Source organism: Scyliorhinus canicula, chromosome 19 (genome assembly GCF_902713615.1).
Source record: "Scyliorhinus canicula chromosome 19, sScyCan1.1, whole genome shotgun sequence".
In the NCBI taxonomy this organism is placed as follows: Eukaryota; Metazoa; Chordata; class Chondrichthyes; order Carcharhiniformes; family Scyliorhinidae; genus Scyliorhinus; species Scyliorhinus canicula.
This window is the reverse complement of record NC_052164.1, coordinates 32194393-32219220: the sequence shown is the minus strand read 5'-3', so window position 1 is coordinate 32219220 and position 24828 is coordinate 32194393. Positions and strand designations below refer to the sequence as shown.

Below are 24828 nucleotides of genomic sequence, written 5' to 3'. Positions count from 1 at the left end.
TCCTGCTACCAGATAGCTGCTCTCAGGAAAAACCTGAGGAATAGAGGGAAAAAGGAAAATCCCAGAACTGCCCCCAAGTCTGCCAGGACTAACTGGAGACAGAGGGAAGTACCGGCTGAGGCTCCCCCAACAGAGAAGGACCATTTCTGGCACCAGACAGAGTGGGGTAACAACGACAGAAACCCTAGAAGGAGGTGGCAAAAGAGGAATAGCAGGTGGGGACGCAGGGAAGTACACAACCTAGACGCCCCATCCTCCTCTGAAGGGGAACAATTATATAATATTACAACGAAGAAAGCAGAACCCATTAGGATTACCCCACGGGTGAACCGGCGGCCGACAATAATGGAAATAGACACGGGTGCGGCCGTATCAGTAATGGGAGTGGCAGCATTTAGAAAAATCAAAGATGGACTCCAGCCACTAACCCTAACAAAAACATCGACGAAACTTAAAACCTACAAGGGGGAGCCCCTGGAAGTTCTAGGCACAACTCATGTACCTGTTGAATATGGGAAACAATTGCTCAGATTACCGTTGACGATAGTAGAGGGCTCCGGACCAAGCTTAATTCGATGGAACTGGCTGAAAGACCTAAAATTAGATTGGATGAAAATTTTACAGAGTGGAAGCGGGCAGTTGAGTGGAGTACTCCAAAAATACCCGGAGGTCTTCCAGGAAGGTTTGGGGGAAATCATAGGCGCCAAAGCAACTTTGCACGTGGACCCAGAAGCCCTTCCGAAATTTTGTAAGGCCAGGTCGGTACCTTTTGCATTAAGGAAGAAAGTAGATGACGAAATAGAAAGGTTACGGCGCGACGGCATTATCAGACCAGTACAGTTTTCGGAATGGGCAGCGCCGGTGTTACCAATTTTGAAGCCAGACGGCTCGATACGTCTCTGTGGAGATTTCAAACAGACAGTAAACAAATACGCACTGCTGGACAAATACCCAATCCTGAAAATAGACGACCTATATGCCAAATTGGCAGGTGGGCTTTTGTTCTCGAAACTAGACATGAGCCACGCCTACCTGCAGTTAAAACTGGACAAGGGCTCCCAGAAGTTCGCTACGATCAACACCCTGAAGGGCCTTTTTCGTTATACCAGGCTACCTTTTGGAGTGTCATCAGCCTGCGCTATATTCCAGCGTACGATGGAAAATATTCTGCAGGGACTACCGCAGGTGGCGATTTATTTGGAGGATGTCTTAATCACGGGTAGGACAAACAGGGAACACTTAAGGAACCTGGAGGAAGTGCTCAGGCGTTTCACAAAGGCAGGCGTATGGCTAAAAAGGGAAAAATGTGTTTTTCTGGCCCCACAAGTGACGTACCTGGGATATAAAGTAGACGAGTCAGGCTTACATCCATTAGAAGACAGAGTAAGGGCAATAAAAGAAGCCCCAGCTCCCAGCACGGTCCAAGAGTTACGATCATTTCTAGGGTTGGTAACCTATTATGGAAAATTTATTGAAAATAGGGGATCCATCCTAGAACCCCTCCACCAGCTACTAAAAAAAGGGCAAGAATGGAAATGGTCCATCCGCCAAAACCGAGCATTTAGGGACATTAAGGAACAGCTGTCATCCGAAAATGTCCTAGAGCATTATGACCCAAGGAAGGAGTTGGTGGTCACTTGTGATGCATCCCTCTACGGGGTAGGAGCCGTCTTAGCCCATAGAGGAAGGAATGGGGAAGAACGGCCAATAGCCTATGCTCCGAGGACCTTGGCGATGGCTGAGAGGAAGTACGCCCAAATCGAGAAGGAAGGACTGACGGTGATATTCACAGTAAAAAAATTTCACCAGTATCTGTACGGGCGGAAATTCACCATAGTGACGGACCACAAGCCGTTATTAGGGTTATTAAAAGAAGACAAGTCAATACCCCCGATTGCCTCAGCTAGAATCCAACGCTGGGCGTTGCTACTGGCGGCATATAGATACGTTCTGGAGCACAGACCGGGAACGCGAGTAGCACATGCAGATGCTTTGAGCAGACTTCCCCTCCCGGACACTCCGTCGCAAATACCAAAAGTAGAGGAGACAGTAATGACTCTAAATTTTTTGGACACCCTACCAGTAGACGCACAACATATTCGGTTGTGGACGCAAAAAGACCGAGTTTTAGCCAAGATGAAGCATTTACTGCTAACAGGGGAACTGGAAAGACCAGTGGAGCCCCAGATGCACCCATACTGGAGCAGAAGGGACCAAATTACCGTAGAAGACGGTATCTTATTATGGGGAGCCCGGGTAATCGTCCCAGCTCAGGGCCATCAGGCAATCTTAACTGAGTTACATCACGGACACCCAGGGGTGTCTAAAATGAAGATGCTAGCTCGAAGCTACGTTTGGTGGCCAGGTTTGGACACAGACATAGCAGTCTTGGTACGTCAGTGCCAGGAGTGCCAACAGGGGCGCCATTGCACCCGTGGGAATGGCCAGGCAGACCGTGGACCCGCCTGCATATTGACCACGCCGGCCCTTTCATGGGCTCAATGTTTTTGGTGATAGTGGACGCCCACTCCAAATGGTTGGACGTCCACCGGGTGAACATGGCAAGCACAGCCTCGACAATTGAAAAGCTCAGGGCCTTGTTTGCAACACATGGACTTCCGGAGGTATTGGTGTTGGACAACGGAACGGCATTCACAAGTGGGGAATTTGGAAAATTCCTGAAGGAAAACGGAGTCCGTCACATCAAAACGGCCCCTTACCATCCAGCGACCAACGGCCTGGCAGAGAGAGCGGTCCAGATACTTAAAGCGGGACTCAAGAAGCAGCCGGCAGCGTCAATAGATACAAAGCTCTCCCGCTGGCTGTTTGATTACAGGACCACACCGCATTCCACAAGAGGCATACCGCCAGCTGAACTCTTAATGGGAAGGCGGCTGCGAACGAGGCTGAGTCTCCGTTTCCCAAATTTAACGGGGAAAGTGGAGAAACAACAGGAGGCCCAACGCATGGGGGCATGATAATGGTCGGCAGCAGAGACATTTCCAGGTGGGGGCACCGGTTTTGTTCAAGAATTATGGTAATGGACCAACGTGGGTCAAAGGCACGGTAGAGTCCCAAACAGGGCCCATATCCTATGAGGTTTCAATAGGAGGCAAGGTGCTGAAGAAACACCTAGACCAAATAAGGGCAGCGGAACCACACCTGGAGGCAGGCGAAGCAGGACCGCCTCAAGCTGGGATAGCCCAGACGGAAAGGATACCCACACCCCAGCCCCGAGCAATTTCTTCAGACCCAGTCATCCAGTCATCAGAGTCGGAGATGGACACACTCGACGAGGCCGCCGCGACACCTCCCCCCGAGGAGGAGGAAGAACAACTTCCAAGGAGGTCGTCAAGGAAAAGATGGGCACCTATAAGGTACACCCCACCCACTTCGGAGAACGACCCGGCGGACGACACAGAGGTGACAGACCCAGACATGAGGAGCAGGAAGAAGCTCAGAGGAATGCCAGCTGGCAGGAATTCCTCGGACCTTGGGGGGGGGAGGGGTGTAATGAACTCCAATTGGCTTTATTGGTTGGCCAATTGGAGTATGAGCTCTCTCAATGATAGCTCATTGAGGGGGCCCATATAATCACCTGTATAGGCTTTGTGAAGAGTCTTGAGTTGACTGGACTGCTAGCAGCACTGTTTGTAGCTGCTCCTGTAATATCGTTATTGTAAATAAATATTGGTGTGACGGAACTCCTGCCTCCCGTGGATTACTGCAACAAACTAGCTGTTTAGCCCACTAAGCTGACTCCAATAGTTTTTGTTAGGGGCCAGGGCTTAGAAACTCCAAAGTATATTCTGGAGTTCACCTGACCCACAACCTTTATGTTGAATTTGGCTAGGATGAGCACAAAACCTTTGCCTCAGGTGTGATTCATCAGACTCCCCAGACACTTTATTCAAAATCGGGTTTATTCTAAGATTATAGTTAACATATATATAAACATAGCAAGAATTTTTTTTATCAATTACAAACAAAGACACCACACAGCTAAGATCAGTTAAGGGGGAATTACAAACAAAGACACCACACAGCTTAGATCAGTTAAGGGGGAATTACAAACAAAGACACCACACAGCTTAGATCAGTTAAGGGGGGATTCATCAACTGTTATACATAATCTATGTATAACAGTTGATGAATTCCCACTTAACTGATCTAATTCAATAACAAAATCTAATAAAGCAAACCCCTATTCAAGGGTGAGGCCCAGCACACTGCATTCTCACTTGAATGGGACTGGTCCTGAAATTCTGATCCAGTCACAGTCAGCAAATTCAAACTCCTTCCAGAAGCCACAACCAATAACTTGTGGAACAATTTTTGAAATAAAAATATAGAAAGTCAGGGGAAAACAACTCCTTCTCCTTTAGTCCACAGCAGTCAAACTGAAACTGAAACCAATCACCTCACAGCCACAGCCCAGCTCCACACAAAAATGACATCACTGAAGCCATGTGATAAGACAAAAACCTTAAAGGGACAATCCCATGAAACCTCCCCCAAGAAAAAAAGCCCATCAACTTCAAAGATGGTTTCATTTTTCACCTTTTCACTTGCCCATTCCTTCTAAAAAAATTAGAGTACCCAATTATTTTTTCCAATTAAGGGCAATTTCTTAGCATGTTCAATCTACCTACCTTGCACATCTTTGTGCTGTGGAGGCGAAACCCATGCAAACACAGGGAGAATGTGTAAACTCCACACGTGATCGAACCTGGGACCTCCATGCCGTGAGATTGCAGTGCTAACCACTGAGCCACCGTGCTGCCCCACTTACCCATTCCTAACACTCGACAATAAACATACATACATTTTAAAACATCAAAACAGGTAAACATTTACAATAATGCAGTCGATTTTAGTTCTTTGTCATCCACCATCAAACCTGCTTCACTTCATCACATTCATGACAAAGCATAGGCTATCATGTTTTCTCGTTCTGCCACATGTATACATTTTAAATTAAATATCTGTAATAATAAACTCCCATCAAAACAGTCTGGCATTTTATTCTTGAATTTCTCCAAAAACATCGATGGATTATGATCAGTAAATATAATTGTTTCAGACGAATTGCTGGTATGTTAAAATGTTACCAAGCTCTCCGTCCTATTCAATTGTTGAATACTTTTGGTGATCATTTAATTTTGGGGGAAAAATACCCAATAGGCCGCTCTCTTCCTTTGTTGGCTTCTTCCAAGAGCACAGCACCTACGCCCACATCACTCGCAATGATAGCCACCTTGAATGGTTCTGTGTAATCTGGAGTGGCCAACCCAGGAGCAGTGGTTAACACAGCCTTCAGCCATCAAATGCCTGTTGACACTCTGCCATCCACTGAAATTTGTTACGCTTCTTCAAGTCTGTGGAGCAACAGCACTGCTAAAAATTGGCATAGATTTACAGTAAAAACCACTCCTGCCATGAAATCTCATTATTTCCCTTTGTGTTGAGGGTATTGGAAAGTCCCCAATAACATTTTTTTTCACCTTCCGTGGGACCATTTGTCTATGTCCAATTGTATGTTCAAGGAACATGACCTGGGCTTTTCCAAACTCACTTTTGGCTAGGTTTGCCACCAAACCTGCTTCCTGAAGGCGATCAAATAATTCCATCAGGTGCTTCAAATGTTCTTTCCATGGCTGGCTAAAAATCACAAGATCGTCTTATGTACACCGCACAATTGGGTCATCCTGAAATGACTGTTAGTTAACCGTGGAAATGTGGCTGGGACGTTTTTCATGCCAAATGGCATAACTTTGAATTGGTATTTACCATTTGGAGTCACAAAAGCTGAAATCTCCCTCATCCTTTCGGATAAAGGTACCTGCAAGTAACCTTTGAATAAATCCAGTTTGGAGATGAAAGTTGATTGTTCCACCTTCTCAATGCAGTCCTCCAACCGTGGGATAGGATGAGTCTGTTTTGTAAGTGCATTAATCTCTCTAGTCCACACACAATCGTTGGGTACCCCCTGGTTTTGGTACCATCACGATGGGTGAGCTCCATTCGCTGCAACCCACTTCTATAATGCCATTTTAAAGTATATTTTAATTTCTTTTTGAACCTGCGCCAATTTTAGAGGGTTATGTTTGTATGGATATCGTTCAATTGGAACAGCATTTCCCACATCTACATCATGTATAACCATTTTAGTACTTCCTAACTTATTTCCACAAACTTGCCCATGTGATATTAATAACTCTTTCAGGTCAGTTTGCTTTTCCTCTGGAAGGTAACTCAATAATTTATCCCAATTTTTTTCCCATAAATTTACTGTACACAATTCTCTTGTTGTTCCAATTAAGGGGCAATTTAGTGTGGCCAATCCATCTAGCCTGCACATTTTTGGGTTGTGGGGGCAAAACCCACACAAACATAGGGAGAATGTGCAAACTCCACATGGACAGTGACCCAGAGCCGGGCTCGAACCTGGGACCTCAGTGCCGTGAGGCTGCAGGGCGAACCCACTGCGCCACCGTGCTGCCTGATTTATCCCAATTTTAAGAACATCCTCATAATCAAATTTAATTTGAGGAATGCCAAATTCAGAGTCATTCGGATTGGTTCTTCACCTTATGTGAGAATCACCAAAACCTCCTCCTTTTTCTCTCCTTTTTCAAAATACGTTTTAAGCATATTCACATGACACACTCAGTGAGTTTTCTTTCTATCTGGCGTTCTTTTCAAAAAATTCACCTCACTCAATTTCCTTTCAATCTGATATGGTCCACAAAGCCTTGCTTTTAAAAAGTCACCTACCACTGGTAACAATACTAAAACTTTATCTCCACTCGCAAAACTACGAAATTTGACTTCTTTGTTTCATCACATGCTTCGCAACTTTTAAATGTTGTCTAGTCAATTCACCTGCTGTATTTAACCATTCCCTAAAATTTGACATGTAATCCAATTTCAACTCTGCCAACTTGTAGTTTCAGACTGTTCACTCATCAATTTCTCCTTAACCAACTAAGTGGTCCTCTTACCTCATGACCAAAAATTAGTTCAAAAGGACTGAATTCGGTTGACTCATTAGGTGCATCCCGAATTGCAAACAGTACGAATGGAATTCCTTTATCCCAATCCTCTGGATAATCTTGACAATAAGCCCTCAACATTGTCTTTAACGCCTGATGCCACCGTTCTAACGCTCTCTGCGATTCTGGATGGTACGCAGTTGATTGAAATTGTTTTACTCCTAAACTATCCATAACCTCATTGAATAATCTTGAGGTAAACTTTGATCCTTTGATTGTATTTCTATAGGTAGTCCATAGAAATGCCATAGAGGGGCAGCGCGGTAGCATGGTGGTTAGCATAAATGCTTCACAGCTCCAGGGTCCCAGGTTCGATTCCCGGCTGGGTCACTGTCTGTGCGGAGTCTGCACGTCCTCCGCGTGGGTTTCCTCCGGGTGCTCCGGTTTCCTCCCACAGTCCAAAGATGTGCGGGTTAGGTGGATTGGCCATGCTAAATTGCCCGTAGTGTCCTAAAAGTAAGGTTAAGGGGGGGTTACGGGTATAGCGTGGGTTTGAGTAGGGTGATCATGGCTCAGCACAACATCGAGGGCCGAAGGGCCTGTTCTGTGCTGTACTGTTCTATGTTCTAGAAAGCACCCAACTGTCTGCATCACAGCTTGGTATGGCAACTGCTCTGCCCAAGACCACAAGAAACTTCAGAGAGTCGTGAACACCACCCAGTCCATCACACGAACCTGCCTCCCATCCATTGACTCCATCTACACCTCCCGCTGCCTGGAGAAGTGGGAAGCAGAACTCTTCCAACTTCTTCCATCGGGCAGGAGGTACAAAAGTCAGAACACAGACGAACAAACTCAAAAACAGCTTCTTCCCCTCTGTTACCAGACTCCTAAATGACCCTCTTATAGACGAACCAGATTAACACTACACCCCTGTATGCTTCATCCGATGCCGGTCTTATGTAGTTACATTGTGTACCTTGTGTTGCCCTATTATGTATTTTCTTTTCATGTACTTAATGATCTGTTGAGCTGCTCGCAGAAAAATACTTTTCACTGTACTTCGGTACATGTGACAATAAACAAAATGCAAATCCATATCTAGTAAACAATTTAAGTAACTCCTCCACAATCTTTTTAGCTGGAATGGCCTCTGGAAACATAGTAGACACATCGATTATAGTCAAAAAATCTTGATTCCCACTTTTTGTTTTAGGAAGTGGTCCAACACAATCAATTAAGACCCTTGTAAAAGGTTCCTCAAAGGCTGGAATGGGTATTAATGCACTGGTTTTATCACCGCTTGAGGTTTCCCTGTCGCTTGACATTTGTGACATGATCGACAAAATTCTACATCATTATGTAGTTCGCGTCAATAAAAATGCTTTTGTATTTTAGCTTGAGTTTTTCTTACTCCCAAATGACCTCCCACTGATATCTCATGTGCTACTCGCAACACTTCCTTTCTATACCCTACCGACAATACCACTTGATGAACATCTGCCCAGTTTCATCTGCCTGCATGTAAAAGTCTCCATTTTCTCATTAAGACATTATTTTTGAGGTAATAACATTCTGGTATACGCTCAGATTCCTCTTCCGTGTATGCTTTCCGATACATCCGTTCTATTTCTTTATCTTTCTGTTGTAAATCTGCCAACTTTCCTGAACTAAAAATAGCCGCCTCATCCTCCACCTGTTCTTGTTCTTTTCCAACCATCTGATCAAAAATCGTTTCTGAACTTCAACTTTATCTTCACTCTTTGACTTCTCCTCGTGTCTTAACCTGTGACTTTGTGACCTTGTTCCAACACAATCAGGAAAAATCCCCAGGATATTTGTACTTCAACAATTCAGTTGTTTGATTTTCCACTTTCTTATGAACCACAGTGGGAATGACTCCCACCTGCAATCTAGCTATATTATTACCCAAGATAAACTATTCCTGGGCAAGATAGTTTCCCTATTACTCCTACTACCACTTCACCACTCTTCTCTGGACTCTCTCCCTACCCTGAATTCCACATATTACCAAGTTTTCTGGCTATGTTCCTCCCAAACTACATAACTCCTCATCTCTTATCATCAAAGGTTGTCTAGCTACTGTATCTCTTAAAATGTTGAGTTCTTCACCTACCTTGGTACACGTGAGCAAACTTTATCCACACACGTAATTTCTTTTTTTTAATATAAATTTAGAGTACCCAATTAATTTTTTTCTATTAAGAGGGAATTTAGCATGGCCAATCCACCTACCCTGCACATCTTTGGGTTGTGGGGGAGAAACCCACATAAACACGGGGAGAATGTACAAATTCCACACGGACAGTGACACAGAGCCAGGATCGGATCTCAGTGCCGTGAGGCAGCAATGCTAACCACTGCACCACCGTGCTCCCCCTCACAAGTAAATTCTTTAAAGAGATCTGGCCACCTTATCAATCACCTCTTGATCAGGCTGTGCATTCTTTTGCACGTCCTTCGCTTCAATTGGGCTTTCTTTTAACAAACCCCACTGGCTTAACCTGTTTTACCACATCAGCCTTCCCAGTGCTTTTCTTAAGTCCCCAACATTGCGACTTTATATGGCCTAGTTAATTACAGTAAAAACATCTGAAACTTTTCATTTCTCTTCCACCCTCCTGGATTTCCTTTTTAATGTGAGGTACACTATCCTGATCTCCCATTAGATCTCCTTTACCTTTACCACCTGAGTATTTCTCCTTTCACCAGTTTTTATCCCTCACAGCTGAAACTGATATCGGAAACCAAACTTTGATTCATGGATAATTTGTAATTATCTGCCATTTCTGCTGCTAATCTTGCTGTTGTAACCCTCTGCTCTTCCACATGAGTTCTCACTACATCAGGAATTGAATTTTTAAACTCCTCTAAAATTATAATTTCTCTAAGAGATTCAAATGTTTGGTCTATTTTCAAAGCCCTTATCCACCTATCAAAATTACTCTGTTTGATCCTTTCAAACTCTATGTATGTTTGACCAGGTTCTGTCCTTAAATTTCTAAACCTTTGTCTGTAGGCTTCAGGCACTAGTTCATATGCACCCAAGATGGATTTTTTGACCTCCTCATACGTTTCAGATACCTCGTCTGATAGTGATGTAAACACTTCACTAGCTCTACCTACCAACTTTGTTTGAATCTGTAATACCCGCATGTCCTGTGGCCATTTCATTTTGTTTTGTCACCTTCTCAAATGAAATGAAAAAGGCTCCTACATCCTTCTCATCAAACCTTGGCAATGCTTGGACATATTTAAATAGACAACCAGCAAACCTTCAACTATGACACTCGTGCTGTTTCTCACTATCTTCATCACAATCCTCAGACTGTACGTTTCTCTTTACCTCCGCCAATTTTAACTGATGTTCACTTTTCATGGCTAGTTTCCGAAGTTCGAAGTCTCTCTCCTTGTCTTTTTCCCTTTCCTCTCTCCTTTTTCTTTTTCCCTTTCCTCTTGCTTTTTGTTCTGCTAGGGCTATTCTTTCCTTTTCCTCCCTCTCCTTTTCTTGTGCCCTGATCTGTAATTCAAGCAGCTTTAATTATTTTCATGTTCAAACTGTTACATCTGCAATTGAATTCTTGCCAGTTCCAATGATTCTGACTGTGTCTCAGGCAAGTTTAAATGCTCAGCTACCGCCACAATTACCCCTTCTGGGCAGCACGGTGGCCTAGTGGTTAGCACAACTGCCTCACGGCGCTGAGGTCCCAGGTTCGATCCCGGCTCTGGGTCACTGTCCGTGTGGAGTTTGCACATTCTCCCCGTGTCTGCGTGGGTTTCACCCCCACAACCCGAAAATGTGCAGAGTAGGTGGATTGGCCACGCTAAATTGCCCCTTAATTGGAAAAAATAATTGGGTAATCTAAATTTTAAAAAACAAAACAATTACCCCTCTTTCCATACTTTGTCAGGCAATGTTAACTGCAATGTTTTTGCCAATTTTAAAAGCCTTGTTTCAGTCTCCATTTGTGAGGTACTGTGTGCAACATTCTCCACCCACAAAAACTTCTGAGCCTCTGAAAGAGCCATTGTCCACAACTCACTCCTTATTTAAACTTGAATGCAACACCTGAAAAGCAAACACAAATATACTCACCCCTCACTGTGTATAAGTTGACTCAGCCAACCCAATCAAGAAAGATAGACGTTTATCCTGGATGAGCCTCCAAATTGTTATGGGCCAGGGCTTAGAAACTCCAAAATGTATTATGGAGTTCACCTGACCTAAATTTGGCTAGGATGAGCACATAAGCCTTCACCTCAGGTGTGATTCATCAGACTCCCGAGACACAGGTTTACTCTTAGAATATAGTTAATATATATATATATATACAAAAACGCACAGCAAGAATTTTTATTAATTACAAACATAAAGACACACAGAGCTACGGTAACCTCTGTATAACACTTAATGAATTCCCACTCAACTGTTCCAATTACCACACCCCTATTCAAGGGTGTGGCACAGCACACTGCATTCTCACTTGAATGAGACTGATCTTTTTCCTGAAATTCTGATCCAGTCTCAACCAGCAGATTCAAACTCCTTCCAGAAAACAATCTATACCAAGTTACCAAAGCAGGTAGCCACAACCAATAACTTGTGGAACAGTTTTTGAAATGAAAGTAACGAATGACAGGGAAAAACACTTCTTTCTCCTTTAGTCCACAGCAGTCAAACTAAAACTGAAACTAAACACCTCACAGCCACAGCCCAGCTCCACCCACAAAATGACATCACTGAAGCCATGCGATAAGACAAAAACCTTTCTTAAAGGAACACTTGTTTGAATCAAACCTGTTGGACTTTAACCTGGTGTTGTAAGACTTCTTACTAAAGGAACACTCACATGACACTTGTATCTGGTTCAAGTCACAAGTCAGCAAATGAATTGAAACATTAATGCAGGGCATTTGTAAATGAGTAAAGGATCATTGAGTACAGGATCCCTATTGCTACTTAAGCCAGGATACAATAAAAATGTTGCATTTGTGACATCTAGAAACCCCCACTACGCATTTTGCTTTATAAGCACACCAGAGTATAAAATGTGGCATTTGGGCCATCATGATATGTTTCTCACAGTTTTTATTGAAGAGTCACCCAAATAAAATTCTCCTAGCGCTCATTCAGAAGTGGTTGTTCAGATTTTTCAACAGGAACCCAGTTACAAACTGCTCTCAGTATCTTTCTACAAGCTCCACTCGTTGACCGCTTTCTTTTCAGATCTCAACACAGAAATTGGCCTGTCACATTGTATTTGCACACAGCAAGAGCTGTCTGTGAGGAGTTTGCACTTTCTCCCCATGTCTGCATGGGCTTTCTCTGGGTGCTCTGGTTTCCTCCCGCAGTCCGAAGATGTGCATGTGCGTCCTACTAGTCTGCATTCTTCCTGAACAAAGTAAAATATTTGGGTCGGACGATTCAATGCGTAACGCTTGTATTTATGATAGTAACTACTGCATAACGTAACTTCTCTGTTTATTTCGCTGATGTAAGCAAAATGAGTTTTGTTTTTTACAGAAAGTGAGCATACAAAACATTTCATTCAAATGTCCTGAATGTAAGATTATAAAGAAGTATGTCAAATCCTGGAGAAGCTCTGAAATGAATAAAGTTGTCACCTGAAACTGTATTTCTTCATCATATCATAGAATTTACAGTGCAGGAGGCCATTCAGCCCATCGGGTCTGCACTGGGCCTTGAAAAGAGCACCCTACTTAAGACCACACCTCCACCCTAGCATGGATTTAGCATGGATTGGCCATGCTAAATTGCCCTTAGTGTCCAAAAAGATTTGGAGGGGTTACTGGGTTTCAGGGATAGGGTGGAGGTGTGGTCTTAAGTAGGGTGCTCTTTTCAAGGCCCAGTGCAGACCCGATGGGCTGAATGGCCTCCTGCACTGTAAATTCTATGATATGATGAAGAAATACAGTTTCAGGTGACAACTTTATTCATTTCAGAGCTTCTCCAGGATTTGACATACTTCTTTATAATCTTACATTCAGGACATTTGAATGAAATGTTTTGTATGCTCACTTTCTGTAAAAAACAAAACTCATTTTGCTTACATCAGCGAAATAAACAGAGAAGTTACGTTATGCAGTAGTTACTATCATAAATACAAGCGTTACGCATTGAATCGCCTGACCCAAATATTTTACTTTGTTCAGGAAGAATGCAGACTAGTAGGACGCAGAAGGCGCAAATGAAACTCAGAATTCTGATTCTTTGCTGAGAGTAAAGGGAGTTTAGAAAATCTTTGAGGGACTGATTGTACTCTTCCCCTTTGTTCAGATGTTAGGGTACTGCAGAATCTCAATGCTTCCCCATGGCAGGATCCTGGAGCTCCCTAATAGCAACTTGGATGCACACACCAAGAAGGCAGCTCACCACCACCTTCTCAAGGGCAATTTGAGATGGGAAATAAATGCTGGCCGGGCCAGGAAGACGCACATCCGGTAAATGATTAAACAAAATCTCAGCTAATCTGTAAAACTTCTTTTCCTTCCGTCCCCGTCTGGGCGGGGTGGTCACTGTGCACCAAATGAGAGATATTCCCATTTGAGTGAGATGCGATTTTGCTGAAGCAGTTCAGCAAACAGGATTGTGCAGTGGGTCCAACACTGGGATTTGGATACTAATCCAGTTTTGTAGCTCGAAAGACTTGCAAGGGTAGGTGAGGATTGATGGAGGCCAGGGAAGGCTTGGATTCAGATCCTGTGGGATTGCCAGGCTCATTATACCCTGAGTTTGCAGCAACATTTGCACCTTATTACTCTGGCCTTGGAAGCAGCAGCATTTCCTCCCTATTGGCAGCACGGTGGTTAGCATAAATGCTTCACAGCTCCAGGGTCCCAGGTTCGGTTCCCGGTTGGGTCACTGTCTGTGCGGAGTCTGCACGTCCTCCCCGTGTGTGCGTGGGTTTCCTCCGGGTGCTCCGGTTTCCTCCCACAGTCCAAAGATGTGCGGGTTAGGTGGATTGGCCATGCTAAATTGCCCGTAGTGTCCTAAAAAGTAATGTTAGGGGGGGGGGGGGTTGTTGGGTTACGGGTATAGGGTGGATACGTGGGTTTGAGTAGGGTGATCATTGCTCAGCACAACATCGAGGGCCGAAGGGCCTGTTCTGTGCTGTACTGTTCTATGTTCTATTACCCTGGGGGTTGAAGCAACAAGATTTGCTCCTAATTACCCTCCTTATTAACCTGGGGTTCTAAAAGCAACACTTGGTCCTTGTTATCCTGAGTTGAAGGCAGCAGTGTTTCCTCCTCATTAGCCTGGGGTCAGAAGCAGCAACATTTTCTCCTTATTACCCCGGGGTTGGAGGCAGCAACATTTGTTCCTCATTACCCTGGGTTTAGATGCAGCAACATTTGCTCCTTATTAACCTGAGGTTGGAAGCAGCAACATTTGCTCGTCATTACCCTGGGGTTGGAGGCAGCAACATTTGCTCCTTGTAACCCTGGAATGGGAAGCAGCAACATTTGCTCCTTGTTACCCTGGGGTTGGAGGCAGCACATTTGCTCCGTATTACCCGGGGATGGGAAGGAGCAACATTTGTTCCTTAACACTCTGGGGCTGGAATGAGCAATATTTGCTCCAATAGCTTTGGGGATGGAAGCAGTGACATGTGCTCCTGATGACCCTGGCATTGGAAGCAGCAACATTTGCTCCTCATTACCCGGAGGATGGAAGCAGCAGCTTTTCCTCCTCATTACCCTGTGCTTTTAAGCAGGAACAATTGTTCCTATGGCTCTAGGGTAGAAAGCAGCAGGATTTTATCCTTATTAACCTGGGAATGGAAGCAGCAGCATTTACTCCCATAGCTCATGGTGGAAACAACAACATTTCATACAATCATAGATTTTGCGGTGCAGAAGGAGGCCTTTCGGCCCATTGAGCTTGCACCGGACCTTGGAAAGAGTACCCCACTTAAGCTCACACCTCCACCCTATCCCCGTAATCCAGTAACCCCACCTAACCTTTTTTGAAAAGTAAGGATAATTTAGCATGGCCAATCCACCTAACCTGCACATCTTTGGACTGTGGAAGGAAACCGGAGCACCCGGAGGAAACCCCCGCAGACACAGGGAGGATGTGCAGACGCCACACAGACAGTGACCCATGCGGGAATCGAACCTGGGACCCTGGAGCTGTGAAGCGACAGCACTAACTACTATGCTACCGTGCCGAACATTTATTCCTATAGCTCTGGGTTTGGAAGCAGCAACCTTCACTCCTTATTACCCTGGGGTTGGAATCTGCAACGTTCTCTCTTATAGCTGTGGAGCTGGAAGCAGCAGCTTTTGCTCCTTATTACCCGCGGGTTGGAAGCAACAACATTTCCTCCTTATTCCCCTGGAACTGCAAGCCTTTGCTCCTTATGACCCTGTGGTGGGAAGCAAAAAACATTTTGAACTTATTACCCCGGGGCTGGAGGAGCAGCTAGAACATAGAACAGTACAGCACAGAACAGGCCCTTCAGCCCTCGATGTTGTGCCGAGCAATGATCACCCTACTCAAACCCACGTATCCACCCTATACCCGTAACCCAACAACCCCCCCTTAACCTTACTTTTTAGGACACTACGGGCAATTTAGCACGGCCAATCCACCTAACCCGCACATCTTTGGACTGTGGGAGGAAACCGGAGCACCCGGAGGAAACCCACGCACACACGGGGAGGACGTGCAGACTCCACACAGACAGTGACCCAGCCGGAAATCGAACCTGGGACCCTGGAGCTGTGAAGCATTTATGCTAACCACCATGCTACCGTGCTGCCCCACTAAGGAGCTATTTCTCCTTAGTACCCTGTGGTTTGAACCAGGAACATTTATTCCTACAGCTGGAGGGTTAGAAACAATAACATTTGCTACTTATTACCCTGGGGTTGGAACATCAATATTTGCTCCACTTAACCCTGGAATTCGATCAGCAACGTTTGCTCTATTTGACACTGGAGTTTGCGCCAGAAACATTTGCTCCTTAATTCCCAGGGGTTGAAAGCAGCAACATTTCCTCCCTAATTGAAATGAAATGGCAATCACATATTGTCACAAGTAGGCTCCAAATGAAATTACTGTGAAAAGCCCTTAGTCGCCACGTTCCAGTGCCGGTTTGGGGAGGCTGGTACGGGAATTGAACCCGCACTGCTGGTCTTGGTCTGCTTTAAAAGCCAGCTATTTAACCCACTGTGCTAAACCAGCCTGGCTGGAAGCAGCAATATTGGCTCCTGATTATTCTCGGGATGAAGCAGCAATATTGGCTCCTGAATACTCTCGGGATGGAGCAGCAATATTGGCTCCTGAATACTCTCGGGATGAAGCAGCAATATTGGCTCCTGAATACTCTCGGGATGGAGCAGCAATACTGGCTCCTCATTACTCTCAGGCTGGAGCAGCAATACTGGCTCCTCATTACTCTCAGGATGGAGCAGCAATATTGGCTCCTGAGTACTCTCAGGCTGGAGCAGCAATATTGGCTCCTGATTCCTCTCAGGCTGGAGCAGCAATATTGGCTCCAGAGTACTCTCAGGCTGGAGCAGCAATATTGGCTCCTGATTCCTCTCGGGCTGGAGCAGCAATATTGGCTCCTCATTACTCTCGGGATGAAGCAGCAATATTGGATTCTAATTATTCTCGGGCTGGAGCAGCAATATTGCGACTGAGTACTCTCGAGATGGAGCAGCAATATTGGCTCCTCATTACTCTCAGGATGGAGCAGCAATATTGGCTCCTGATTCCTCTCGGGCTGGAGCAGCAATATTGGCTCCTCATTACTCTCGGGATGAAGCAGCAATATTGGATTCTAATTATTCTCGGGCTGGAGCAGCAATATTGCGACTGAGTACTCTCGAGATGGAGCAGCAATATTGGCTCCTCATTACTCTCAGGATGGAGCAGCAATATTGGCACCTGATTCCTCTCGGGATGGAGCTGCAATATTGGCTCCTCATTACTCTTGGGATGGAGCAGCAATATTGGTTCCCGATTGCTCTCGAGCTGGAGCAGCAATATTGGCTCCTGACTATGCTTGGGTCGGAGCAGCAATATTAGCTCCTGAGTACTCTCAGGCTGGAGCAGCAATATTGGCTCCTGATTCCTCTCGAGATGGAGCAGCAATATTGGCTCCTGATTCCTCTCGGGCTGGAGCAGCAATATTGGCTCCTGAGTACTCTCGGGATGGAGCAGCAGTATTGGCTCCTGAGTATTCTCGGGCTGGACCAGCAATATTGGCTCCTGAGTACTCTCGGGATGGAGCAGCAGTATTGGCTCCTGAGTATTCTCGGGCTGGAGCAGCAATATTGGCTCCTGATTACTTGGGATGGAGCAGCAATGTTGGCTCCTGAGTACTCTCGGGATGGAGCAGCAATACTGTGTGCTGAGTGCTTTTGGGATGGAGGAGCAATATTGACACCTGAGTACTCTCGGGATAGAGGAGTAATATTGGCTCAAGAGTACTCGCGGACTGGAGCAGCAATATTCGCTCCTGATTACTCTCGTGATGGAGCAGCAATATTGGCTCCTGATCACTCTCGGGATGGAGCAGCAATATTGACTCCTGATTGCTCTCGGGCTGGAGCAGCAATATTGGATCCGGATTACTCTCGGGATGGAGCAGCAATATTGGCTCCAGAGTACTCTCGGGATGGAGCAGCAATACTGTGTGCTGAGTGCTTTTGGGATGGAGGAGCAATATTGACACCTGAGTACTCTCGGGATAGAGGAGTAATATTGGCTCAAGAGTACTCGCGGACTGGAGCAGCAATATTCGCTCCTGATTACTCTCGTGATGGAGCAGCAATATTGGCTCCTGATCACTCTCGGGATGGAGCAGCAATATTGGCTCCTGATTGCTCTCGGGCTGGAGCAGCAATATTGGATCCGGATTACTCTCGGGATGGAGCAGCAATATTGGCTCCAGAGTACTCTCGGGCTGGAGCAGCAATATTTGCTCCTGAGTACTCTTGGACTGGAGCAGCAATATTGGCTACTGAGTACTCTCGGGCTGGAGCAGAAGCATTGGCTCCTGAGTAATCCCGGACTGGAGCAGCTATATTGGCTCCTGAGTACTCTCGGGCTGGAGCAGCAATATTGTGTGCTGAGTGCTCCCTTGATGGACGAGCAAAATTGGCACCTGAGTACTCTCGGGGCAGAGGAGTAATATTGGCTGCTGCGAACTCTCGGGCTGGAGCTGCAATATTGGCTCCTGATTACTCTTGGATGGAGCAGGAATATTGGCTCCTGAGTACTCTCGGGATAGAGGAGTAATATTGGCTCCTGAGTACTCTCAGGCTGGTCTCATTGCTGGGGCTATTCCTCGCCTACGCGCTGCGCAACCAAACTTGAACTGAGAGTTCCCGTTGCCTCCCTCTGCTCCGCCACTGCGGTCGAGGGCGTGGTTTAACGCCTGGCCCGCCCCACCCAGGTGATTGGCCGGAAGGGGGCGGAGGTATTCCGGCATTGGAGGATGTGGCTGTCAATCCCGGGATCGGAGGCGAGGGGGCGGAACCGCGACGCGTTTCCGCTCTCAGGTTTGGCTGCACGCGGCCCTGGGGCCGAGGGAATCAGCGGTGGGGTGAACGCGGCCCCGGCTCGGCCCTGGAGACGAGGGAAGACGGCGGAGGGGAATCCGAGCGGCCGCCGCCATCGCGACGCCTCCAGCAGCGTGACGGCTCCGTGTGGCGGGGGAGAGGGGATACGCCGCTCTGCAAAATGGCAGCTCGTCTTTGAAGTGCGATTGCGCCCAGACAGTGAGGGAGAGAGGCAGGCGGGCGGGGGGGGGGAAGGAGGAGGAGCCGCGCCTGGGAGCCGATCGGAAGCGACTCTGTTCGGGACGGAGCGAGATGCAGGAGGGCTCTGGGGTCGGGGGCGCTGCCGGGCAGCAAAGCTGCACCGTCCACGATTGATTGGTCCAGAAGCAGCGGCGCTAGAGAGGCATCTGCAGGTAACAGCCCTGAGGAAAGAGGCGGAGTTCGGGGCTGGGCGGCCTGGCAGAGAGGGCGAGGAAACAGCAGAGACATCCCCAGACAGAGAGGCCGGGGCTGGTGCCCCCTCCCCCCAGACAGAGAGGCCGGGGCTGGTGCCCCCTCCCCCCAGACAGAGAGGCCGGGGCTGGTGCCCCCTCCCCCAGACAGAGAGGCCGGGGCTGGTGCCCCCTCCCCCCAGACAGAGAGGCCGGGGCTGGTGCCCCCTCCCCCCAGACAGAGAGGCCGGGGCTGGTGCCCCCTCCCCCCAGACAGAGAGGCCGGGGCTGGTGCCCCCTCCCCCCAGACAGAGAGGCCGGGGCTGGTGCCCCCTCCCCCCAGACAGAGAGGCCGGGGCTGGTGCCCCCTCCCCCCAGACAGAGAGGCCGGGGCTGGTGCCCCCTCCCCCCAGACAGAGAGGCCGGGGCTGGTGCCCCCTCCCCCCAGACAGAGAGGCCGGGGCTGGTGCCCCCTCCCCCCAGACAGAGAGGCCGGGGCTGGTGCCCCCTCCCCCCAGACAGAGAGGCCGGGGCTGGTGCCCCCTCCCCCCAGACAGAGAGGCCGGGGCTGGTGCCCCCTCCCCCCAGACAGAGAGGCCGGGGCTGGTGCCCCCTCCCCCCAGACAGAGAGGCCGGGGCTGGTGCCCCCTCCCCCCAGACAGAGAGGCCGGGGCTGGTGCCCCCTCCCCCCAGACAGAGAGGCCGGGGCTGGTGCCCCCTCCCCCCAGACAGAGAGGCCGGGGCTGGTGCCCCCTCCCCCCAGACAGAGAGGCCGGGGCTGGTGCCCCCTCCCCCCAGACAGAGAGGCCGGGGCTGGTGCCCCCTCCCCCCAGACAGAGAGGCCGGGGCTGGTGCCCCCTCCCCCCAGACAGAGAGGCCGGGGCTGGTGCCCCCTCCCCCCAGACAGAGAGGCCGGGGCTGGTGCCCCCTCCCCCCAGACAGAGAGGCCGGGGCTGGTGCCCCCTCCCCCCAGACAGAGAGGCCGGGGCTGGTGCCCCCTCCCCCCAGACAGAGAGGCCGGGGCTGGTGCCCCCTCCCCCCAGACAGAGAGGCCGGGGCTGGTGCCCCCTCCCCCCAGACAGAGAGGCCGGGGCTGGTGCCCCCTCCCCCCAGACAGAGAGGCCGGGGCTGGTGCCCCCTCCCCCCAGACAGAGAGGCCGGGGCTGGTGCCCCCTCCCCCCAGACAGAGAGGCCGGGGCTGGTGCCCCCTCCCCCCAGACAGAGAGGCCGGGGCTGGTGCCCCCTCCCCCCAGACAGAGAGGCCGGGGCTGGTGCCCCCTCCCCCCAGACAGAGAGGCCGGGGCTGGTGCCCCCTCCCCCCAGACAGAGAGGCCGGGGCTGGTGCCCCCTCCCCCCAGACAGAGAGGCCGGGGCTGGTGCCCCCTCCCCCCAGACAGAGAGGCCGGGGCTGGTGCCCCCTCCCCCCAGACAGAGAGGCCGGGGCTGGTGCCCCCTCCCCCCAGACAGAGAGGCCGGGGCTGGTGCCCCCTCCCCCCAGACAGAGAGGCCGGGGCTGGTGCCCCCTCCCCCCAGACAGAGAGGCCGGGGCTGGTGCCCCCTCCCCCCAGACAGAGAGGCCGGGGCTGGTGCCCCCTCCCCCCAGACAGAGAGGCCGGGGCTGGTGCCCCCTCCCCCCAGACAGAGAGGCCGGGGCTGGTGCCCCCTCCCCCCAGACAGAGAGGCCGGGGCTGGTGCCCCCTCCCCCCCAGACAGAGAGGCCGGGGCTGGTGGTCCGCCCAGACAGAGAGAGAGGCCGGGGCTGGTGGTCCGCCCAGACAGAGAGGGAGGCCGGGGCTGGTGGCCCGCCCAGACAGAGAGGGAGGCCGGGGCTGGTGGCCCGCCCAGACAGAGAGAGAGGCCGGGGCTGGTGGGTCGCCCAGACAGAGAGAGAGGCCGGGGCTGGTGGCCCGCCCAGACAGAGAGAGAGGCCGGGGCTGGTGGCCCGCCCAGACAGAGAGAGAGGCCGGGGCTGGTGGCCCGCCCAGACAGAGAGAGAGGCCGGGGCTGGTGGCCCGCCCAGACAGAGAGAGAGGCCGGGGCTGGTGCCCCCCCCCCCCCCCCCCCCCCAAGTAGGCTTGACACTGCAATGATGTTACTTTGAACAGCCCCTCGTCGCCACACTCTGGTGCATGTTCGGGTACAGAGAGGGAGAATTCAGAATGTCTAATTCAGAGAGGCCGGGCGCGGTGGACATCCAGCCAGAGAGACCGGGGCTGGAGGGGTGAACGTCCAGACAGAGAGACCAGGCGGTTTTGGACGTCCAGACAGAGGGACCAGGGCTGGAGGGGTGGACGTCCAGACACAGGCTGGGGCTGGATGGGTGGACGTCCTGACCGAGGGACTGGGGCTGGAGGGGTGGGCTGAGAGGCCGGGGATGGACCAGTGGTGTCCTGGGCGTGAAGGCTCTATTTGTTTCTTTAAAATGTAAACAGAATGGCCTGATTTTTCCAAATTATGATTTTTTAAAAAAAACCTGGTGCACCTGGATATCCATCACCAAGTTCAAGATTCTCCAAACTGAACTTCTTAGAACACGCAGCTGGATTTATGTTTATCCATACACATACATTCCTCATAGGAATTCCTCACTGGACTGCTAAGTCCCTGGTTCTTCAGAATCTCCTTTTCAACCTCTTAAAATCTCTCAGCCTCCCAGCGCAGACTGCTGGTAGATTTTCCACACCTTCTGCAGGCAGGACATTGGTTTTTGAGGAGTTATCTGTGGCTGAGTGTGAAGAATCTCGGGTCTCATTTTGAGATCTAAGACTTCAGTTCACGTTAGTGAGCCCAGCACATACGTGCAAAAGACAAAGCTGAGGCATTTGCAACAATCTTCAGCCAGAACTGCCGAATGGATGATCTATTTTGGTCTCCGCCGGAGGTCACCAGCATCACAGATTTAGAATTCAGCCAATACGATTCACTTCACGTGATACTGTATCAAGAAATGGATGAAGGCAGGCAGCAAAGTGGCGCAGTGAGTAGCATTGCTGCCTCACGGCACCGAGGTCCCAGGTTTGGTCCTGGCTCTGGGTCACTGTCCGTGTGGAGTTTGCACATTCTCCCCGTGTTTGCGTGGGTTTCGCCCCCACAACCCAAAGATGTGCAGGGTAGGTGGATTGGCCACGCTAAATTGCCCCTTAATTGGGAAAAAAAGAATTGGGTACTCTAAATTTTTAGGAGAAAAAAAGGAAATGGATGAAGGCACTGTATACTGCAAAGGCTATGGGTCCTGACTATCCAGGCAATAGTACTGAAGACTTGTGCTGTAGAAGGTGCCGCACTCCTAGCCAAGCTGTTCCAGTACAACTATAACACTGGCATCTACTCGGCAATGTGGAAAATTGCCCAGGTTTGTCCTGTACACAAGAAACAGGACAAATCCAACCCAGCCAATTACCGCCCTATCAGTCTACTTTCCATCATCAGCAAAGTGATGGAAGGAGTCATCAATACTGCTATCAAGTGGCACTCACTCAGCAATAACCTACTCACGAATGCTCAGTTTGAGTTCTGCCTGGGTCACTCAGCTCCTGCCCTTATTACAGCCTTGGTTCAAACATGCACATAAGAGCTGAATGCCAGAGGTGAGATGAGAGTGTCTGACCTTGACATCAAGGCAGCATTTGACCCAGTATGGCATCAAGGAACTCTAGCTAAACTGGAGTCAATGGCAATCGTGGAAAACCCTCTGTTGGTTGGACTCATACCTTTTTTTTTAAAATTTAGAGTACCCAATTATTTTTTCCAATTAAGGGGCAATTTAGCGTGGCCAATTCACCTAACCTGCACATCTTTGGGTTGTGGGGGCCAAACCCACGCAGACACGGGGAGAATGTGCAAACTCCACACCGACAGTGACCCAGGGCCGGGATTCGAACCCGGGTCTGCAGCGCCGTAGGCAGCAATGCTAACCACTGTGCCACCATGTTGCCCTGGTTGGACTCATACCTGGCACAAAGGAAGATGGTTGTGGTGGTTGGAGGTCATCAAGGTGCAGGACGTCAGTGCAGGAGTTCCTCAGGGTAGTGTCCTAGGCCCAACCATCTCCAGCTGCTTCATCAATGACTTCCCTTCCATCATAAGGTCAGAAGTGGGGATGTTCAGCACCATTAGCGACTGTTCATAATGTCCAAATGCAGCAAGACCTGGACAATATCCAGGCTTTGGCTGACAAGTGGCAAGTTACATTTAAGAACATAAGAACTAGGAGCAGGAGTAGGCCATCTGGCCCCTCGAGCCTGCTCCGCCATTCAATTAGATCATGGCTGATCTTTTGTGGGCTCAGCTCCACTTTCCGGCCCGAACACCATAACCCTTAATCCCTTTATTCTTCAAAAAACTATCTATCTTTGCCTTAAAAACATGTAATGAAGGAGCCTCAACTGCTTCACGGGGCAAGGAATTCCATAGATTCACAACCCTTTGGGTGAAGAAGTTCCTCCTAAACTCAGTCCTAAATCTACTTCCCCTTATTTTGAGGCTATGCCCCCTAGTTCTGCTGTCACCCGCCAGTGGAAACAACCTGCCCGCATCTATCCTATCTATTCCCTTCATAATTTTAAATGTTTCTATAAGATCCCCCCTCATCCTTCTAAATTCCAACGAGTACAGTCCCAGTCTACTCAACCTCTCCTCATAATCCAACCCCTTCAGCTCTGGGATTAACCTAGTGAATCTCCTCTGCACACCCTCCAGCGCCAGTACGTCCTTTCTCAAGTAAGGAGACCAAAACTGAACACAATACTCCAGGTGTGGCCGCACTAACACCTTATACAATTGCAACATAACCTCCCTAGTCTTAAACTCCATCCCTCTAGGAATGAAGGACAAAATTCCATTTGCCTTCTTAATCACCTGTTGCACTTGTAAACCAACCTTCTGTGACTCATGCACTAGCACACCCAAGTCTCTCTGAACAGCGGCATGCTTTAATATTTTATCGTTTAAATAATAATCCCATTTGCTGTTATTCCTACCAAAATGGATAACCTCACATTTGTCAACATTGTATTCCATCTGCCAGACCCGAGCCCATTCACTTAACCTATCCAAATCCCTCTGCAGACTTCCAGTATCCTCTGCACTTTTCGCTTTACCACTCATCTTAGTGTCATCTGCAAACTTGGACACATTGCCCTTGGTCCCCAACTCCAAATCATCAATGTAAATTGTGAACAATTGTGGGCCCAACACTGATCCCTGAGGGACACCACTAGCTACTGATTGCCAACCAGAGAAACACCCATTTATCCCAACCCTTTGCTTTCTATTAATTAACCAATCCTCTATCCATGCTACTACTTTACCCTTAATGCCATGCATCTTTATCTTATGTAGCAACCTTTTGTGTGGCACCTTGTCAAAGGCTTTCTGGAAATCCAGATATACCACATCCATCGGCTCCCCGTTATCTACTGCACTGGTAATGTCCTCAAAAAATTCCACTAAATTAGTTAGGCATGACCTGCCTTTAACGAACCCATGCTGCGTCTGCCCAATGGGACAATTTCTATCCAGATGCCTCGCAATTTCTTCCTTGATGATAGATTCCAGCATCTTCCCTATTACCGAAGTTAAACTCACTGGCCTATAATTTCCTGCTTTCTGCCTACCTCCTTTTTTAAACAGTGGTGTCACGTTTGCTAATTTCCAATCCACCGGGACCACCCCAGAGTCTAGTGAATTTCGGTAAATTATCACTAGTGCATCTGCAATTTCCCTAGCCATCTCTTTTAGCACTCTGGGATGCATTCCATCAGGGCCAGGAGACTTGTCTACCTTTAGCCCCATTAGCTTGCCCATCACTCCCTCCTTAGTGATAACAATCCTCTCAAGGTCCT

At 48.8% G+C, this 24828-nt stretch overlaps 1 protein-coding gene and 1 pseudogene across 1 annotated transcript in view; both read left to right on the top strand.

Annotated features, from left to right (window-relative positions):
• The first annotated feature begins 351 nt into the window (after positions 1-351).
• LOC119954514 lies at positions 352-16867 on the top strand (annotated as a pseudogene).
• A 1898-nt stretch (positions 16868-18765) lies between these two features.
• Positions 18766-24828, top strand: part of LOC119954136 (ataxin-7-like protein 3) — a 54169-nt gene continuing 48106 nt past the window's right edge. The window contains 1 exon segment of the mRNA XM_038779070.1: positions 18766-18967. The gene's annotated coding sequence lies outside the window, so the exon portion shown is untranslated.